The sequence below is a fragment of the Passer domesticus genome, chromosome 8 (assembly GCF_036417665.1).
Source record: "Passer domesticus isolate bPasDom1 chromosome 8, bPasDom1.hap1, whole genome shotgun sequence".
Taxonomy (NCBI): domain Eukaryota; kingdom Metazoa; phylum Chordata; class Aves; order Passeriformes; family Passeridae; genus Passer; species Passer domesticus.
In genome coordinates this window covers 33,928,702-33,948,845 of record NC_087481.1, presented here as the reverse complement: position 1 = coordinate 33,948,845, position 20,144 = coordinate 33,928,702, and the positions used below count along the sequence as shown (strand labels likewise).

General features: G+C 40.0%; 2 protein-coding genes across 3 annotated transcripts in view; one reads left to right on the top strand and one right to left on the bottom strand.

The window, feature by feature from the left end:
* RASGEF1A (RasGEF domain family member 1A) overlaps positions 1 to 13,873 on the bottom strand; it is a 165,649-nt gene extending 151,776 nt beyond the window's left edge. For both annotated transcript variants that reach the window (XM_064430288.1, XM_064430290.1), the window contains exon 1: positions 13,378 to 13,873. The gene's annotated coding sequence lies outside the window, so the exon portion shown is untranslated. The remainder of the gene's footprint in view (positions 1 to 13,377) is intronic.
* Positions 1 to 20,144, top strand: part of LOC135306412 (pulmonary surfactant-associated protein A-like) — a 299,646-nt gene that overhangs the window by 156,254 nt on the left and 123,248 nt on the right. The window lies entirely within an intron of this gene.

Genomic DNA, 20,144 nt, shown 5'->3' with positions numbered 1-20,144 from the left:
ATAGAGGGGGAATTATACTGAATCTAAAACTGGAATTAAGAAAACGTATTAATTGTAAGGGTTTTAAGATTTGAAGCATAGATACCTTCAAATGAGTCTGGGCACAAAGATGCTGCATCAGACAACAAAAGGAAATTCCCCTCTGGAGAATGACTTTCAGAACTTCACTGGATTCCTGTAGTTACTGTTCTCTTACTGTGAACAGGGGGTCAGAAGCTGCTTTTGTTGATTTGCACAATGAGATTGTAGAAAAACGTAGATTATAGAAAGGGACCAGACCTAGGAGCCCACCCAGTATTATTTGTTGATCATGATGCTGAAACAGAATCTCCTACAAGTCCTCATTCAGTTCCACATTTCCTTGAAGGGATAGGCACATGTTCACTCATATTTTGCAATATTAGCTGGCTGCTTATGGGTTAGGATTGTTTGTAACATTCCACAATCTGGTCAGTAGTCTACATGACAAGTAATATTTTTGTCATTCTATGATTTTGTGTTTCAGTTTGGAGGTTGTTTTCAAATTTGAAGTTTCTTTTTGTAGTTGCTAACATGTGAGAAAGTTACCAAAAAAGGGAGTATTAATATATGAGCGGCACTGTACTTAAATTGTTTTTTGTATGAAACCTTGTGGTTTTCAGCCAAGCCCTTGTATAGGTCCATTCTTCTGGAAAGAAACAGGTATGCCAGAAGGTTTCTCTAAACTACTTCTATACAGGGAGAGCAAGAAGTCTATATAGGCCAATAAAGTGGCACCCTATGTCTCCAAATCAGCAAGCAACTAGAGTTTGATTAAAATTTCTATTGGATTCAGTGAGTTAGAGAGTTCTTACCTAGCACTATCTATAAAATTAATCAGCCACGAAATACCCCATGCAGATTGCCAGGCTCTTCACCCAAGAAGTGTTAGAAAATAAGCACAACTGGCACTTGAGATCCGCAGCAGTTTGTGATAAAGCAGTATGCATTTTAGCACTTCATTGCCCATTGAGGCTGTCACACCTGCAATAAATGCCTGTACACATGGTGCTGTTCCTGGCATGCTGCTTCCTTGCACGGATTGGTTATGGCATCCATTGTCACTGACTGTCCCTTCCCTAAGCAGTTCCTTGTTCCTGGTTTCACAGAAGCTATTTGGAACACAGCAGGGGATGAGCCTGCACAGGGAAGTTTGCTGTGAAAGCTTAAAGGCATCAGCATTGCAAGTACCTATTATATTGCCCCTGGAGAACACTAAGGGAAATAATGTGATTTTTCATTTGGATCTGTATGGCAAAGCCTCAAAAGCTATGGCAGCACAGGCTAGAGGAGTTCCCCCATAACTCAGCACCTCAGTACAGACCTGGCTGGGAATTCAGTTCCTAGTCAGTGATCATATGAAAAGAAGGTACGTGTTTCTCTGATTGCCAAAAGCCAGATCTTTTCAAAGTACTGTTTGCTGTCTCATTAGTGCTTCTCACCCTGGCATTCATTAACCTTCTTCTGATGTGCTGTACGAGCTCTGCACAATGAGGGAGTCACACTCCTTGCAATTTACAGTTCCAGCTGAACAGTTCTTACAATAGTATTAAGAATCTCCATTCCAGGCTGATCCAGGCCAGTAGCCCAGGATCCCATTTCCTAACCTGTCATTTATTAACCATGGACTAGCACTGATGTTAGATGCCTCAGAGAAGGAAATTTTATAGACTTCTATACTGGGTAGGCCTTTCTTTTGCCATACTGTGGTGCTGGAGAAATTGGACAATTCTTTTTGTCCAAGTCTTCGATATATTCAAGTTAGATTATTTCATGCTGAGCTTTTGGAGTAACTTTGTCTGCAAATCAACAAAGTCCTACATTTCACTAGCCTATTCTGCAGGTACACAGGGATATTCTGTCCCAGAGTTGTCAAGGTCTGCTTTGCAACCTTGGCAGATTCCAATATCTTTACACATTATGGCAATGAACAAAATGGCTTTTCTGGACTTTGAGTGCAGTAGGTGCTGCTCTGGACGTCATTCTGGATTTCTGCATTTGCTGGCTGCAGCCAGCAGGATCTCCATGAGTCAGCCCATGCACCTCTGCAGAGGGATGCACAGGGAATGTGACCTCAGTGGGACTGGGCAGTGGACCGGGAAAGAATGCAATTTGCTGCAGATCCGACTATTACTGTATGCCAAACAAGCTGATAATAAAATATTTTGAAATAGTCCTGCAATACTGGCAAGGTAGAAGTGGGCATTATTTTTTATGTTGCCTTCTTTCTGATTGCTTGAGTCTAGATGATTTGCTCAGGTGATTCTGTAGTACAAGGTCAGTTTGTTCATTACTAGAATGCAGCATTTGTTTCTCCCCAGAGTTTAATTTCTGAACCTCAGATCTGCTGCATTGTAAGACAATATATGGTTAGAATGGATTTTAGAAAGTTATTGCTCAAGATCATTGTTCAGTATGTTCCAAGGTTGCTACTTCATACTTTTTTGTAATTACAATCTCCACCAATTTATTTGGAATGTTTGGGTGATTTGAATTGAAGTACACTATGGCTTTGTGCATTGTTCTTTTTACTATTTTTACTTTCAAAGCCCATCATGCCCCCCAACAAAAGCAATTTCATCAGACAATTTAATTGAGGAATCAATTATTGCAGATAAATAAGTCTTATAGTGAATGCTGGATAACTATGGGGTGTAATAATTTGTCTAAATAGTGCTGCATGTTTGACTTGAAACAATTGTTAATTTGTAAGTTTTGGTTGTGTTCAGGTTTCCAATGAGTTTTAGCAGTGTTGGGAAGAGGAAGGAGCTAACCACTGTGCAAGTTTGTGGCCTGTGACTTCCAAGATAGCATTACCCTCAAGAATTTGTGATTAAAAATTACTCCTTTTCAGTTCGGTCAGCAGAACATTGAATCTAATTTTAGACCAGTGCTGACCTAATTTTAGGAAACTGCGTTCCTGTGGGTCCTGTGTTACTCCCTAGCCTGTTTTCTGTGAGCCCCTCTTACAAGGGAATTATGAGGCTTGCCTTGGAGTCTAAAAAACTTGACCAAAGGCAACACTTAGGGCTGTTTTCATGTAGGCACTTGTTGCTTGCATGTGCAGTACCCTGCTGTAACCTTTATTTTAAGGCTTTCTTTAGGTAGCAGTTATTCTGATTTATTGCTGCTTGTGGACACAGTAAAAGATGAAGCACAAGGGGAAATCAAATTATCTGAATTCTTTTCAACCCAATACATTTCTCAATGTATTTCAAACACTAGTATTCAAGTCTGCTTGATATGGCTCATTATGATGTGAAAGCTTAGGTCTATAAATAATAAATTAAATGTAGCATAGCTTGCCAAACAAATAGTTTCTAGGAGAAGAGCAAGTGATTCCACTCACTTAGGCACTTATTTATTGCACAAGCATTTATACAAGTGGGGGGAGGGTGTTAGCTTGAACCATTTCTCTTGGATTACAGACATCCCTTCTTTTTTTGAAACAGTGATGACTCTTACAGAGATGGCTGGAGAACAGAGTGAGCTAAAAGAAAGTGCTCCTTTCAGAGAAGCTAAGCACACCGTGCCTGCTTTCCTTTGACACAGCAAAATGCCATTGTTTGGTTATTGCTTACACACTTTTCCTCTTTCAATGCACCTGAGTCATCACAGCTGAATAGTATCCATTGTCTGTGATAAACTGTGAATAGGGCATGATGAAGTGGAGGTTTCCTGGAAAGGAGCAGAATTAATCTTTAGAATTCCCCATGCCTTACAAAAGGCCTTCTGACAATCAGAAAACTAACAAGTGTGAGCATGCTTAAAATTCATGTGGCTTGGAAAAAAGCCCTGTTGGATTGTCCATTTAAGCACATTTTTAGGCTGGAGGCTTTTACACCAGTTACAAATATATTGATTTTTAAGAAGAAATTATTGATCTTTAAAACCCTGGAGTCAGCTGCCTGGCCTATTGGAGACATTTGGTTATTTATACTCACAGAGGTGAGAGCTGGCAGTTTGGGCAGTGATCAGAGCTGAGGGCTGGGTGATGAAAGCACAGGATTTACTAACACACAATTACACAAGACTCACTACAGAAGGCTGAGATACCACTTACAGGACATCAGTCTCTATTCCAGAGTGGGGACCTTAAACTTAATTTCTTTACTACTTCTGCCCTATTTCTGGGACAATTCCCATACCATCTGTCATTTGAAAAAGTTTTGTTTATTCTTCTATTCTGTGCCTGTCTCACTTGTGCTGTGATAACAGTAATAACATTTTAGCAATATTAGGTTCTACTTTTTAAGCAGTTTAGTACTCACAAACGTGTATGTTTGTAGGTTTCTTAATGAAGAGTATATGTACGTAACACTAATTTTCATATTTACCAAAGGATGACTAGGCTATTTCTGCTGTGCCCTGTATTTATATTTTCACCTCAGAAATAAGTTATTTCCTAAGTTCAGGCAGAAGAGTGATTTTCTGGCTGTCAAAACATATCAAGATGTATTATATGAATGGGATATTAGTCATTGTGAATTAACAGTACAGATCTGAAGATAAAAACAATGCTGTTATTTAGTGACTGTATGTTGATGATAGATTAAATAATACATATTGGGGTGCTTTTCTGTTGATTTTTCTTCTGGTTTTCCTTACTTGAAATGCTGAGCTAGTATCACAGAAGTTCTCATCCCCAGCAGGTTAACTGGCATAGAAAGCTTGGCTCTGGCAATCTAAGATGTTCAGTGAAAAGATTGTAATGATTTAGCATGGCACTGGGTCACAACAGGTGAAAATCAAATCCCCACTCAGTTCTGCAGCTTTCCACTTTTATCCTGGTGATATAGTGGCACCCACATTTCTTCTCTTCAGTACTTCTTTCTTCAGCAGACTACAGTTCTGTACTGCTGCAGGACAGACCTGTAATCTGTTCCTCCTGGATGGACACCCTTGTGCACTGGCAGTGTGAGACTAAAATGCCCTGTGGTTTCTGCTGTCTTGACAATTTATGGGTACTGAACTGTCCAACAGAAGGATAAGAATTCATGATCCCTATCCTATTGTCACAGAGAAAATCCATTTGTCCTGCAGTGCTTCGGAATGTGATTGACAGGACGATGAAAGGTGTTGAATTGGTTTTGTAGTGTGCCATAAACTAATGTCAGAGTGACAAGTGTGCTTTGCTGTGGTATCTGGACTCCATCAGCCCCCATCCCTACCCCAGCTCACCTCCAGCAGGCATTATCCCTGCTCCCATTGCACGAGGACTGGGAGCTGAAGGGGCAGATGCTTTGGCAGGAGGCTGACAGATATGTTCCAGTTCCTGCCCACAGTAATGGACCATAAGACAGCCCTGGATTTTGGGGAGGGGTCATCTGTTACATCACGTAAATGTTGTCTTTGGAACTTTGTTTCATTCCATTTGTGTCCAGTTCTCGGTCCCTCGCTACAAGAAGGACATTGAGGTGCTGGAGTGTATCCAGAGAAGGGGAAGGGATGGTGAAGATCCTGGAGCACGAGTCCTGTGAGGAGCAGCTGAGGGTGTTTAGCCTGAGAAAAGGAGGCTTGGGGGAGATCTCATTACTCTGTACAACTGCCTGAAAGGAGGGTGTAGCCAGGGGTCAGTCTCTTCTCCCAGACAACCAGTGACAGGATGAGGGGGAATGTCCTCAAGTTACACCAGGGCAAGCTGGACATCAGAAAGAAATTCTTCACTCACTGAAAGGGTGGTCAGGCACTGGAATGGGCTGCCCAGGGGGATGGCAGAGCCACTATCCCTGGAAGTGTTCAAGAAATGACTGAATATGGCACTCAGTGCTATGGTTTACTTGACAAAGTAGTGTTTGGCCAAAGGTTGGACTTGATGATCTTGTAGGTATTTTCCAACCTTAATGATTCTGTAATTTGTATTTGTTTTCTTTTGTGTTCAATTGTATCTTAATCCTTATTTCTTTATTGATTTGTCTTTAAATCCATTATAAGTGTCAGAAGTGTTGAGAGTAATGATGGAGAAAATACCTGTTTCTTTCCTTTTTCCCTTTCCCTTCCCTTATTTCTTTCCCTCATTTCCATGTGTACTCTATTGCTCCCTTTCTTGCCCTAGCTGTGTTCATTTTATTCATTAGCAGAAGCAATCCTGCAAACAGATTTTTCAGGCAGCTGTAGTGAGTGTTGAGGGAACTGAGAGTTTCCTCTGTAAATCTCACTTTTTAAATCTCATGCTGCAGAGGATTGTCTTTGTCCTGTTCTTTCCTACTGTGTAAAAACTATCCTTCCATTTTTTAAATATTTTATGTTATGTATGCATTTGGCTCCACAGAAGTGTATAGGTTCCCATTGCAAGAGATTGCAGAGTTAACATTTACATTTACCTTTTGAGGTGCAGCACTGATAATCTTTTGATTAATGTTAAACCTAGCAGTTATGCCTCTTTCCCCATTATAGTATCCAAGAAACAATGCTGAGGAAAAAGAACATTATTCAGGAAGGAAACTCCCAAAATTAGTAGCGTGACGTGGCTGCAATTTTCCTGAGACTTCTGAAATTATAAGCTTTGGGGGTTTTTTTAACAACAAGTGGTAGAAGTGCCTGTCATCTCTGTTGAATTCTAGCTCAGGTCTTCTAACTAGTTTCTCTTTATTTTTAAAGTTTCTCTTAGCTTTCTGTGAGAAATGCATTTGGAGATTAAATTGCCACATTTAAACAGGATGAATGCATTACAAGGTAGGGTCTTTAGGTTAGCTGGTGTGAAAGACAGGAATGATCCCACTCTGTTGTGATCAGCAGCTGTAAGGTCCTGTACTTGTAGCTTGTGTTATCATTTTTGAGGTCTGAAACTATTTTTATAATAATGGCCTTAGGTATGTAAGATACTAGGTTGGACACAGGTAAAATTGAATGAAATTACAGTGTTGCTGTGCTGTGCTGGAAGTCAGACTCATTCAATGGTCCCATTTGACTTTAATATTTGTGGATCTTTCTGCGAGTTTTATTTTCTTTCTTTTTTTTTTTTCATCAAACATCAAACTTCATTGCAAGCACAAAAATCCAACTTAATTATTTACAGCTCCTGAGGTTTCAAACCCATTAAACAGCAGAGAGGCTCAGTAATTGTTTTATTACTACCATTGAAAGTGTAATAATACTAGTGTCAATGGAGGAAAGTGAGCAAAACAATGAGATAAATGTAAGGCGTAAATAAAATCATTAAAGCTGCTTCACATGGGATAAATGCCAATGTCAGATTAATATTTCACACCACAGACAGCGGGCTTAATTAACTCTTTCTTTCATTTCTCTCCTGAAGAAACTAGCTGTAGCAATATTTGGCTTTCTTAGAAGTGCAGGGCTTCCTGTATTGCTTCCTTTCCTCTCAAATCAGTCACCAGCTATAGAGAAGTTAACAACTGTAACATAGCAGGTGCTTTTTCTAGTTCCTGCTAACATGGAGATTGTCTGTTTTAGTTTTGTCCTGGCCCAGTTCTGTTCTGTTTTGCTCTCCAAGAGCAGTAAATGGGATATGCGCAGTTCCAGGTGGCTCCTGGCAGGGCATAGCAATGTTGTGCTGCACACACCCCGGTGGTGTCCCCAGGAAGGGAGCCTGAACCATGTCCTGGCATGGCAGGACCTGTGTGTTTCATGACCTGAACTGTGTCCTGGAGTTTTATGGGGTATTTTCTTGTTTATTATATATTCAGTGTATTAGTCATGACACAGTAGTGACTGTAAACTTGTGAGGAAGGCAGAGTTTGTAGGTGTTTAGGAACTGAAGGCTACTCAGCTCAAAGATTCCATGTTCTTTTCCATCTATGAGGGTGCCTATTTAAATTTATTATTTTGCTAGAACCTTGCCTCAAATGTGATTAGTAAAGCTGTGGTTCTATTTCTGTTTTGACGGTGGTTTTTGGCTTCTTTAGGATCTGGAACATTTATGGTGTCACACACGCACATGTATGTGTATACAGCACACAGTTTCATAGGATTTTTGACTGTTTTGAGTTTCATGACAGAATCTGTAATGTTTGTAAATTAGGAAAAAACTTGAGTATTTTCATTACAAAATTTGGAAAGAAGTCTTTAACAGAAAGTTATATATCTCATTTATTTTCTGTTACCACCACACACTTTGTGCTCTTGTACATCTTCATGCATTGATCTTGTCCCATAAACCTTCAGCATCTTTACAACACAAAAAATAGTTTGCTACATGATTTTGAGTACCATGTGGCTCCACGCTCCAAGATTCCTTATAAATGAACAATTCACTTGGCTTTTACTCTGTTGCTTCACTGTGTGGATCCTGCTTTGTCCTCTGCATAACCTACAGATCACTTGGATGATGCATGTTTCACTAAATGTTACCCAACATTGCTGGTGCCCCAAGGAATAAGAACATTTTTCTGAAATACACACCATTAATGTGAAAAGGTTGGGAAAGACATGAGGAGAAATAGGAAGGAAAAGCCACACGGACTTTGATGAGCTTAACTGAAAATTCAGATTGTCTAACATCCATTTCAGAAGTGTCATCTGGGAGAAGTGCTCTAGAGAGTGTACTTCTTGCTCTCAGGAGTGTTTTCCATTGGACAGTCAGATTATCTTTAACACAACATTCCTAAACTAGCCAAAACCCAGTAACGAGATTGCCTCAAAATCAAAAGAGAATACGTGTCCAGCATGCTTAGCTTCCTCATAATTTTTGATATTTGAATTACAGTCAAAGGAATATAAACAAGCAAGCTGATATTGAGTGAAAAGACTTTTCACACGTTAATGAAAGAGAAGAAAAAAAAGTATTTTCCTGTTGGTTCAGTTTTCAAAAATCCAGATTATTTGACAAAGCTTGAGTATGGGAAAAGCTACTTTGTGATAAACGCAATATTGTTTTTATTTTGTTTGAGGAAGAACTAAAAGGGTGCCTTGGAATCTGCATCATCTCTGTGTTATTGTAGAGAAAATACAGACCACTGGATTAAATCAATACAGAAATAATATAGATTTTATTGGAAAAATAATTAGTCCTAACAAAATAATTAAGCAGAAACCTGAAATTCCTGATTTTGTTTTGAAGAAGTCTGTTCAAAATCAGTTGTGATTAAAATTGGACATATTACCTTGTATTTATATTAGATTCTGACCTATTTCCATACACATATACTGAGACACAATACAAATTTGTTGTATTACTCCTTTTTGTTTCAGTTGGATGTACCCTTCACCAGTGCAGGTGGTCAAAGGTTCAATTCTATTGGACTGAAAATGCTAAAAAGTGATAAATTTTGTTAGAAAATGTAAGAATTGAAGGTAAAGGAAGCAATAGTTCTTATCCACCAAGAAGATTCATCAGTAACTTAAAGAGTGTTTGAAAGATGCCAGGAAAGAGTTTTTCACCCAGAGGGTGGTTGGGCACTGGAAGAGGCTCCCCAGGGCAGTGGGCACAGCTCCAAGGCTGGCTGAGTTCAAGAAGTGTTTGAACAACTCTCAGGCACATGTGGTGTGACTCTTGGGGATGCTGCTGTGCAGGGCCAGGAGTTGGACTCCACGAATCCTGATGGGTCCTTTCCAATTCAGAATATTCTATTATCTTATCATTCTAAGACTTCTTTACTTAAAGAAAAATGCTCTCCTCAGAAGGTAACACCTAAACATGAGGGTTGGATGCCTGTTTTGCATCACATACATGCCTTACTTTAACCCCTATAAACATCCTCAGTCTTAGACTAAGATTAGATTTGATCCTAATTGATGACAGCATGTTGCCAGAAGGTTGTGGAAAGCAATGTAACAAGTACGCAAAGTGTTCCCTATTCTAAAAATAGGACTTGAAATACCATCTTAATTATGATTAATTATGGTGGTGGAGTCACCATCCCTGGATGTGTTTAAGAAAAGACTGGATGTGGCACTCAGTGCCATGGTCTAGTTGAGGTGTTAGGGCATGGGTTGGACTCGATGATCTTTAAGGTCTCTTCCAACCTAGTCAAATAAAAAATAAAATAAAAACAAAAAACCAACCAAAACAAAACAACTTTTTGAAATGTCACTTGTAGGTGCAGTTGGCTTACGTTACAACAAAGTACTATGAAGTGGGAAGGAAGTAACCTTAACTCTGTTCAGGGTGCAGGGAATAAATCTACAGCTGCTGGAGCTCCAGTGACATTAATAGAGAGCTATGAAAGTGGCTAAGTGTGGTTGTTTCAAAGGAGATGAAACTTAATCCATTTTTTCAGGCCTCTGTGCAGAATATGCTTTATCAAGCAGTTGGGATGGATTTGATACCTTTCTAGAGGTTGTTATCAAGAGCTTGTTCATTCCTAGTGTGTAAAACCTTGTTGATTTGTTTAGAACTCTCCATTTTTGGAGGAGATTTATGTTCAAATGAAATATACAGCAGTACAGACAACTGAAGAACCTTCTATTCAAGCTGATTTTTTGAGGGGAAGAACTTGGCTGAACATTTCTTTTCTAAATGTAATCAGTTATAAGGCTGAATCCACCTAACTAACCACAGCAAAACTCCTGCCTCTCCTGAATTCAGTTTCTGGAGGTGAAATGCCAAGAGGGAAGTAAAACTTGGAGCTGAGGGGATCCCTGTCACCCATCAGAGCAGCTGTCTACTTTCAGCTGTTTGTGGCTGGTTTGGTCTTCCAGGCTCAAGCAGAGCCCAGTCTTGAGAATGTCTCTGTCCTAGGGACGTTTCTTCCCAGTTCCAGGGCACCAGCTCTGCATCTTATTGCTCCCTTAACATGTTTCATTGACAGTGGATTCTCTATTTTGGGTAAAATAGGTAGGACAGTAGATAGCATTGTGTGATTTTCCTTGTGCTGTCCTCCCAGCTCACCAGTAATCAATGACCCAAGAGTCTGACCGTAGAGAAATAGCATTGGAAGTGTTTGTTTATTTGTTTGTTTTGGTGAAAATATTATGCCAGGAATGAAGCTTTACAGAAGGACCAGTGATAACCCCATGCCACTCACACAAGTCTTGCCACCTGGACCACAGCCAGACCATTTTTCTGTCAGTGACACTAAATGCCATACCTTTCCTTAATAATTCATCTTGCGACAAAAAGACTCAAGTTGAAGCATGTGTTTCTGCTTTACAAACAGCTCCTTGCACATGTGCTGACTTTGCAGCTGCTTCCTGCACTCTTTGACTTCTGTAATTAGAGCAACTGGCCAGCCCAGCTAATGATATTAAACTGACTGGTCTAGAATGTCATTTATCTCAAGGGTTTAATTTGCTGAGTACAGGGCAGCACAATACAAGGTTTGCATGTGTTATGGCTGTAACTTGGTTTTTTTAGCTCTTGTTGCTAAGTTACAATAAACTGTTATCACAGTAAATTGTCTGCATTTGAATGGACTAAGATTCCACCTGAAAGGAGCCACCCAGATGAGAATTGATAATATACTGATGTCTCAGAAGAAAGGAAAATAATGCAGAAAAAGCCAATTTGTGAAGAGAGTAATTTTGTATTCTAGACGTTAGCCAGACAGGCTCAAAAATAGCTGCTCAGACCCCAGAGACTATGATATGTGCTTCACTAGCAAGTGACTAAGAGCTGGTATACAATAAATAGGTGCTAATTTAAAAATAAGTTACATAAATATTATCAACTTTTAATGGAACCACAATGATCTGTTGTCTGAATTGTACTTTAGAATTACTTTCCTTAGAAATAATGTGATACCCTTGCAGTCAGGCACCATATCTAAATGCTAGGAAAAAGAAGTAAATTTTAAAAAAAGTATCAAGTCTCTGCACTAGTCTAAATGATTAGAAATAATCTTAAAACATAATGCTGGTAAATGCTTTCTGCTTTTACAAGTGGAAAATTGTGTGATATTCTGATGGAAAATGATGTAGAATCCATGCTGACACATCAAGATGTTGTCATACCTCTTCCCGAAGCTCTGCTTTAAATTCCTGAAAATTCTCTGAAAGAAGAACCTTTTCCCCCCCTAATCTATTTTAAAGAGTGCATGGAGAGGGTAGCAGCTAAAGGGGAGTGTTTATTGGTGCCATGTTTGAGTTCATTCCAAAAATATTCATGCTGGGTCAATGGATTGTGGGTCTTGGTGGCTGCTGGGAAGTTGAGTGGTGTTTTTTTTGTTAATTGCTGGTACCTGTTTGGTCACCTCCATGGGTGTGATCCATGTGGGATGTGTCATCTTCCTTGAGCAGAGACTCCTTTTCATGGCAGTAATGTCAGGGCAGGTTTTTTTAAAGGAATTAAAAGTCAACTCTTAATAAACCCATTGCCAGTACACAGGAGGTCTGAACAAATAGAACTTGTAGGATATTGCAGAGAAACACCATAATAATGTATAGGAAACACAGATAAATTCAGTTGCAGTTGTGACTCCTTCCACAGTACAGAAAACCTGTAAACAGAACCAAATGTCTTCCACTGCAGTTATACCATTAAAATCCAAAGGTGGGATCTGGGATTCTGCAACATGCACTAGCTGCTCTGATGCTCTGTTTATAGGTCTAGAAAAATATGATCCTGGGCTAATTTTAAAGGTGTCACCCTCCAAAGAAAGCCATTTGCTAAAAAGCATTGGATTGACAGAAATGAAGCTGTAGACATTCAGTGAAAGATTTCCATTAAAATCACAACTAAAAACTGTCAATCAGCCCCAGCAGAAACCTGCTTCGATAAGTCTGCTAGAAATACTGTACCTCCTCAGAAATTGGAAGGAGAGTATTTTGCCAGGAATTCAGAATGGGGAGAAACACCTTCTCCCTTTAGGTTAAGTTGTTGTGCCAGATGCATTTACTGTCCTTGCAAAAAACCCTCCTGCAAAGCTGAATTTTTGATTCACAGCAGAAACGGCAGAGAGGAATGCAGACAGAACGTGTAGTGCAGCACTGCCTGTGCTCCAGCAGACTTGCTGTGCTGCTTCCAGGGAGCACTACTTTTGAAAAGCCCGAAAATGGATCGCATCTCTACGAGAAGCCCTCAGAGAGAGGGGGAATGACAAGGAAGCGTTTCTGGGGACGGTGGAATTTCAACTCATTAAAGTGATGAAACAACTGCTGTGGGAATGAATCCGCACGGAGTCCATGACAGACGCCTGGTGCGCTCCATTCCCAGCAGCACAACACAAAAGCCTCATCATTTAGCAATGCTGAGAAGCTTCTTGTATCCACGGGAGCAGGTGGTAGTGCAGCCGCAAAAGTTGCATTAAGGGCAGAAAATGCAGTCCCTAGGCTGTGTTTTGACCGGCCGTCTCTCCCCCCGGGGGTGGCTGGGTGGTGCGCTCAGGGTTAACAGCAGAAAGACACACTGATGGCATGGAATGTCAGGTGTTCCGACACCCACCGAATTAGTGCCGGTGCCAGCTTTCCTACACAGCCTTGGGTGGCTGTAGGGTAAAAAAAGACACTTAAATCTCTTACCTTGGTCTAGTCCAGTGTAGCTTTTTGGTTGTTCTCCGTCCACTGTGAGAAAAAGCGGAATTAACGCCAGGTCCCAGTGAGTCATCCTAAACGGCGGAGTGGGCTCGCTGCTCGCACGGGCTGCGGGCTGCCGGCGCTGCGTGACGGCTGCGGGCTGGCTGGGCAGCGAGCGTGTCCCATTCCGCAGCCTGCGGCAGGGAGAGCGCCGGCAGCGGGCAGGGCTGTACCATGTGCGGGCTGCCTGCCCGCCTGCTGCCCCCAGGTTACTGCCTAGTACGAGGTGCTCCCTCCGAGCCCGGAGCCTCCCTGCTCCCGTCTCCTCTGTAGTCTGCGCTCCGAGGCACTCCTCGGCATTTCGGCGATTACATTATCCTCTCTCTCTCCTCTGGAGGCTGGCGAGGATGCTCTGTGCAGAATATGCTCAGTAAAGGAAGTCCGTGGCGGTGTGAAAAGCAGCACTTGGCTCCTTGCAGCAATTTTATAGGCTGTTTATCTGGGAGTGGGAAACCGAGGGCAAGGGCGGTAATTCTGGCACCAGAGGGGAAAAAAATAGGAAAAGGTGTTTGGAGCCACAAAATTGTACACGAGAGAAACATTTCTCCTAAGAGAACAAGGCTGGGATAATTTCTGAGTATCTGGTTTATCATCTCAAGACATGTTTCTGCAGATCAGAGATTGGTGCTAAAGACAGAAGAATCCCTCCTGGGGATTCCCAAAATAATTTTCAGGAAAAAAAAATGAAGCTGTTAGAGTGGGTTACTTGCACTAAATGGCAAAAATTTCTCTGGGCAAACACAGCTAGTTTCTAATCACCATAAGTCTTCAAAGTATGGCTTAATAATTCCAATACACTCACACCTCTTGCATGCATAAGTTTGTTTATACAGATATTTTCTTAGGAAGCTAATAGAGGACAGCTTCACAGAAGTTGGTGGGGGCTGTAAATACTTTAGTGTCACTAGAAAAGTGGAAAAAACTGTTTAGATTCTCATTGTTGGCTAACTAGATTGCTAAATCTGGAAGGATTTTGTGGGCTTTTGAATGGCCTTTATTAAATTATTTGTATTACTACTACTTGTCAAGCTATGCTCAGATGCTCTGAATATTTGTCAAATTTATCTGTGTCTAAAAAGGGTCATGGTGCTTGTCATTTTATACTCCTGCAATGTGACTGTATGTGGAAGACCTTAATCCTGACTAATTGGCACAAAATTGCTGTAGAAAACTAGGAAAAGAATTACAGCAAAAGGTGAAAGAGCTAAGATAGGTATACATTCTTGATTAGAAAACTGAATGAAGGATAGTCCAAATGATTGTACCACTTAAATATCCTTTAGGTGTTCTGCCTGTGTTTCCCTCTGCAGAGTACAAAATGATGTTTTTGGTTTTGTTTTTTTAATTATTCTGGTCTTATTGGATAAGGATGGTCCTGTGAGAATGAGATATGAGCTCTTCAGATTTTTTTTTAACATTTGATTTAATTATATATATATATATATATATATATATACACTTCTGGCTGTGCTAAAGGTACTAGGGATTTACTGGACTCTAATTCATAATGAAGCAAACTGCAGCCCATATCCAAGAGCTTAGGAAATGTTTCCTTAGGCTGATTGCAGGCAAAATCATACTTTGGGGTTTTTTTTCCCCTGAAAATTTGAACCAATGTGGCAACCTTCTTTTAACACCATTAATTTCCACATCTAACTCTGCATGGTGGCAGGAATAGTAAATACCTGTGAGCCATGTGTTGCTGTAGAGTATAAGGAGACTTCTCCTTCAGCCTGTGAGTGAACAGCATGAAGTATATCCACAAGAGTATTTAATCTGAACTCTCTGTGGACCTAAATTCATCAGGAGAAACAATCTTTGGTACTGCTGGGCAGTGGCCATGGAGAAGTGCATCATTCTGGATAACCAGCTGAGTTTAGGATGTCTATCCAGGGTTCATTCAGGTCTCTTAGAAATCAACCAGAATTGTAAGTGTATTCAAGGTGCAACAGACCTCAAGAGGAAAATGGTTGGGTAGGAGAAGAAAAAGATTTTGTGCCATGGAGGACGCCTGCTGTGACAAAGGCTGTGCTTCAGCCACTCTGTGTGGTACTGGAATTGTCCCTTAAGAGCCTGCATCACTGGGAATATTCAGTGGAGAGAGACAGGGCAGGGACAGGTATCAATGGCAGAGGATATAACCAAATTTTAAAAGTCATTTCTCTGAGGTGGCAGATGGCAGTGGCTGAAGCTGGGTGTCCTCCACATCAAGATAGGAGTGAGTAGAGCAACTAAAGTGACTGTGACTGACATTCTTGCACATTCAGAGAACCACAGACCTGGTAGCTCATTCTTCAGTACAGTTCTTTCTACCTTTCACGTTGATAGAAATGTCACTACATCGCCCACTCCTGTTCATATCAATAAGACATTAAAATTATTATAAAAGTGATCATGAAATCAGTTTAAAAATAGGAAGGACTCCCTTACATCTTTCTATAGCCTTGCCCTTTAAATTCCTAAGGGGATGATTTATTAGTTCTTTGCAAATTCCCTTCTCCATTGAAATTTGACCCAATGCAAGAGGTTAGAGAAGAATAGACCCAGTTTGGCTGGGAGGATTGCTGCTATTCTTTTGTCAATGACTGTTTTTGTCAGGGTAAATATGGAGTAAATTCCAATTCCAATTAATCTTGTAAAGCTACATATTACAGAAGCTGCATGAGTAAAACTCTCTCAGATGTCTATTTATTTAGAAGCTCTAGCTGATGACAGGAGCATTATTTTCTGGAGCAGTTGATTGACAACCTTCTTCAGATCAGATAGTGAAGATTTGCATATGCCAGAATAGTCCTTAGGTTACTTACTGCCAAAATAATTGGGAGTTTTTGCTGCAGAGATAACGAGCAGGTCAAGAATCAAATTGAATTGTAAGTTAGAAGTTGGCAGTGTTGCATACAAAAACTTGTAGTGCAACTGCACTTGCCTGTAACTGCCATAAAGCCCAGGCTGCCTGAGGAAGCTGTGACATCTCTGCCATTGCAGCATTCAAAACTATCTCGGACAAACACAAGAACACAGGATGGCATCCAGAACAAAAAAAAAAAAAAAGAAAAGTATTTTTAGTTAGAATATGGTTACTGTGATTTTCTTTTTTCCCCACATGCTAAATAGTCACAGAATAGGCAAATGAATGAGGTCAGAGTTGGTCCTTTTCCTTGACTTATGATTGAATGCAACAAAATGGACCTGATCATCTCAAAGGTGTTTTCCAACCCAGTTAATTGTGTGATTCTGTGAGAATCACATCATTGCAGCATTACACTTTAGACTGGTCAGTTTAGTCTGTTGAGTGGCTGTGTGCCTTCCAAGAAATGACCAAAGTCTGTGGAAAGCAGTGATTTTCCTGAGTTCTTCTGAAGTAATGTGTAACCCATGTACTTGTTTCTTACCATCCCATATCCTGCTAAATTTCATCCCCTCAGACTTCCTTATATATTGTTACAAATAATGAGAGAACACAGCATTTTTCATTATTATTTTGCCTTTTTCTTTTACAGACATATGCTTCTGTGCTTAGTCACTGTTAAACAGCCACATGTAACTCAAAATTTTGCACTTCTGTTTAGGTGCTGAAAATTTTGTTATTTTAAACTCCAGTAAGAAATTCCAAGCATTAGACCTGCTACATCTTCTCTCTCAAGCATTATTTTGAGGTTAAAGTAATGAAATTTGAGTTATGGAAAGTAAAATAGACTTGAGAGTAACTTTAACCTTGACTGTTAAGGGCAAACCCACTGCAGTGGTGATCTGCTGTGTACAGAAATCATTGACTTAAAATGAATAATTCCAGAATGCAAAACCACTACAAAAGTTGTATCTGTTCTTTCTTCAGTTGGCAGCCCAAAATATTACATTCAATGTTAGAAATATATTTATATTCAAGAATCTGAACTTACTGTAATACCAGTGGGTTTTTTTGAATGGCATTTATTATGTCCATATGTCTGTAATTATGAAAAATGTTGTTTTCAAAACCAATTAAATAAATGGTATGAATGATTACTTTGGCTGAAAAGGTGGCTGCACACAGCTGCCATTAGCTGTGTGTAGATATTTGTGTTTCTGTTTACTTTTGAAATGTGAAGGACCACATGGAGACAGAACACAAGACCATGTTAAAAAAAAGGACATTTTTTCTGCAGATCTGTAGATAAAGAAGCTGTAATATTAACTGGGGAGAATTTTTCATGGTTGCTGAAGCTGGTGGAAAAGCTAAAAATGGTAATCTTTTTTTTTTTTTTTTCCAGTTCCATTTTGTGAAAATATTAAGATTTTTAAAATCACAGTTTAGGAAAAAAGGTATTGAATTGGATTGATTTAATTCCTATTCCACAATGCAGCTCAACCTCAAGTTTTTTTGGTTTTGCCTGCACTGTCTGAATGCTCCAGTGCTATGGATTTCTGAGCTGTTGTCATCATCCTACTGCAGTAATTTAATATTTTTGTTATTAGGAAATTTGGGGTTGGTTTCTTTGCCTGATGTCTAACATAATGCCTCATCAAAACAGCCCTGACAAAATGCATTGATTGCCTCTGTCCTCATCATGGGTGAAGGGAGCTGATTAATTCTTTTCTGTTCCTGCAGCAGCCTTTTAAGCAATTGTTGTGTCTGCCCACATCTCAGCTTATGAGGTGGGCAACCCATCTCTGAAAACATTTGCCTCTCACTCTGTCTCACATGAGAGGACGCTTCAGAAAACAGAGGGATGCTCCTTCCTACAGGGTGTTCAAGTGAACTTAATTCTCCAGTGCTGTACCAGTGACTCAATCTCCCTGCACAGCAAGGAGATGATCTCAGGTTTCTAAAGCAATAGCCTTGACATATTATGTGCACTACCTGATTTTACAAGGATGCTGAGCCCTTGAAAACAGATTTTATGGAGTGTTTTTAATACTGCAGCTTAGTTCGGTTGAAGTTTCTATTGTGAAACAGTATTTTGGTGTCTGAAGCATCCTGAAAAAGATCCCTTTGGTTTGGTTGTTTTTAAGGACCTTTTAAGAGCCTTAATTTTATTTTTTCTTTCTCTATTAAATTGGGACAAAAATATTTTGGCCATTGGCAATTTTAGAAGACTAATTGATATGTGGTTATAAAACCAAAACTCTTAACATTTATCTGGAAGTGAGAAAGATGCACATCTCTAAGGCTGAAAATTCTTTAACAAGTTGGTTTTTTTAACTGAAAAATTGACAGTCCATTCAAATGCTAGGCTAGCACTTCTTTCTTCCTCCTTTCTCACCAGAAATGTGTCCAGTTTGGAAATAGTTGAAACAGTTCATCCAGATGAATGAAAATTTGTCTCAGCTGAATGATGGATTCAGATGCAGCCAGTGTTTGGAGTTAAGGCCCTTCTTGGAAACCAACTTTATATTTATACCTTGAATTGAATGACAAAGGGTCCATCCCTGACTCAGAGGAGTTGGGAAGTCTGCCATGTCAGTTGTTGTTCCAGAATACTAAAAGGTTTCATTTCAGATTGCCGTAGAACCCAAATAAATTTTAAGTTTAAAATAACCCCAAAAGCCCAAGGAGTCTGATGTCAGGGGAACAGATATTTCAGTAAGGAGTATTTATGTGGGTTCAGGGATAAATTGGATGCCTTTTCTCAGCAGTGCACTTTGGCTTTGCTCTTATCAGAGGCTGGCATGAGTGATTGTCTGCTGTTTATTCAAAAGCATTAAAAGTGCCCTGTGGCGAGTGCACTCCTACTGACAAACACTCAGACTGATATTTGGGTAGTGCTAACTGTTCCAGAAACTTGAGGTACCTCAAACTACGTGCCCAAAATGGGAAAATGTACCTCTGATTTCCTTTTTTTGTGACGGTGATATGCATGAGGACTTGTCTCTCAAAATCTTAGTGTTCTCCCTAAAACACTGTGGAAGCATCTCTCTCAACCCCACATTAGCAATTTTCACTTTGAATAATTTTTGATTCATGCAGTGTAGGACCAGACTCAGAAGGAATTAAAATTTCAATGTTTTATTTTGTTAATAAAATCAGTTAATTTCCATCAGAAGAATATAATTATATATTAGAATTAGTTGTTCAGAGGCCAGAAATTCTGAGGGGTTGGTATCTGCTGTTAGCAAAACATTCACATACCTTTAGCCCTGAAAGGATAGTTAGTAATATGCTGTTTGGTATCTCCCTGACGAGTAAAGCTTAGAAAATGCAGCTTGCTTCTCTGAGCTGGCTTTTGTTGCTGCAGAATTGGTCCTTGGTGCCAGCCAGTTTGCTTTTGTAGGGGAAGGTATTAACACAGAATTGCCAAGCACAGTGGCTATTTTGGGCTCTAGAGGCAATGAGAGGTTAAAAGGTGTGAAGAAGGGTTCCAGCTACCTGGTTTTGATAGCCCATGGATCCCAGAAATTTAATTACATATTAACGGCTGCTTTCCATGCTATTAATGCTGGGAAATGGCCTGTGAGGGAGATGGTCTCAATTAGCCCTTGCATTAACTTTTGTCATTAATGTGTGTCAGTATTGATGCTTTTAATTGCATGAGACTTGAGGAGAGCTGGAGCAATCACACAGGGATGCCTGGTTTTACTGAAGTCTGGCCTCTCAGGTCACAGCAAGGCAGAACAATTCGGTTTGGTTTAAAAAAAAAAGTCCAGAAATAGGGCAACCAGCTGAAAGGGATATTCTATTTTTACAACACTAGCAGTGGTTTAGAGCTTGCTGTTATTTCTGAGTAAACCCACCA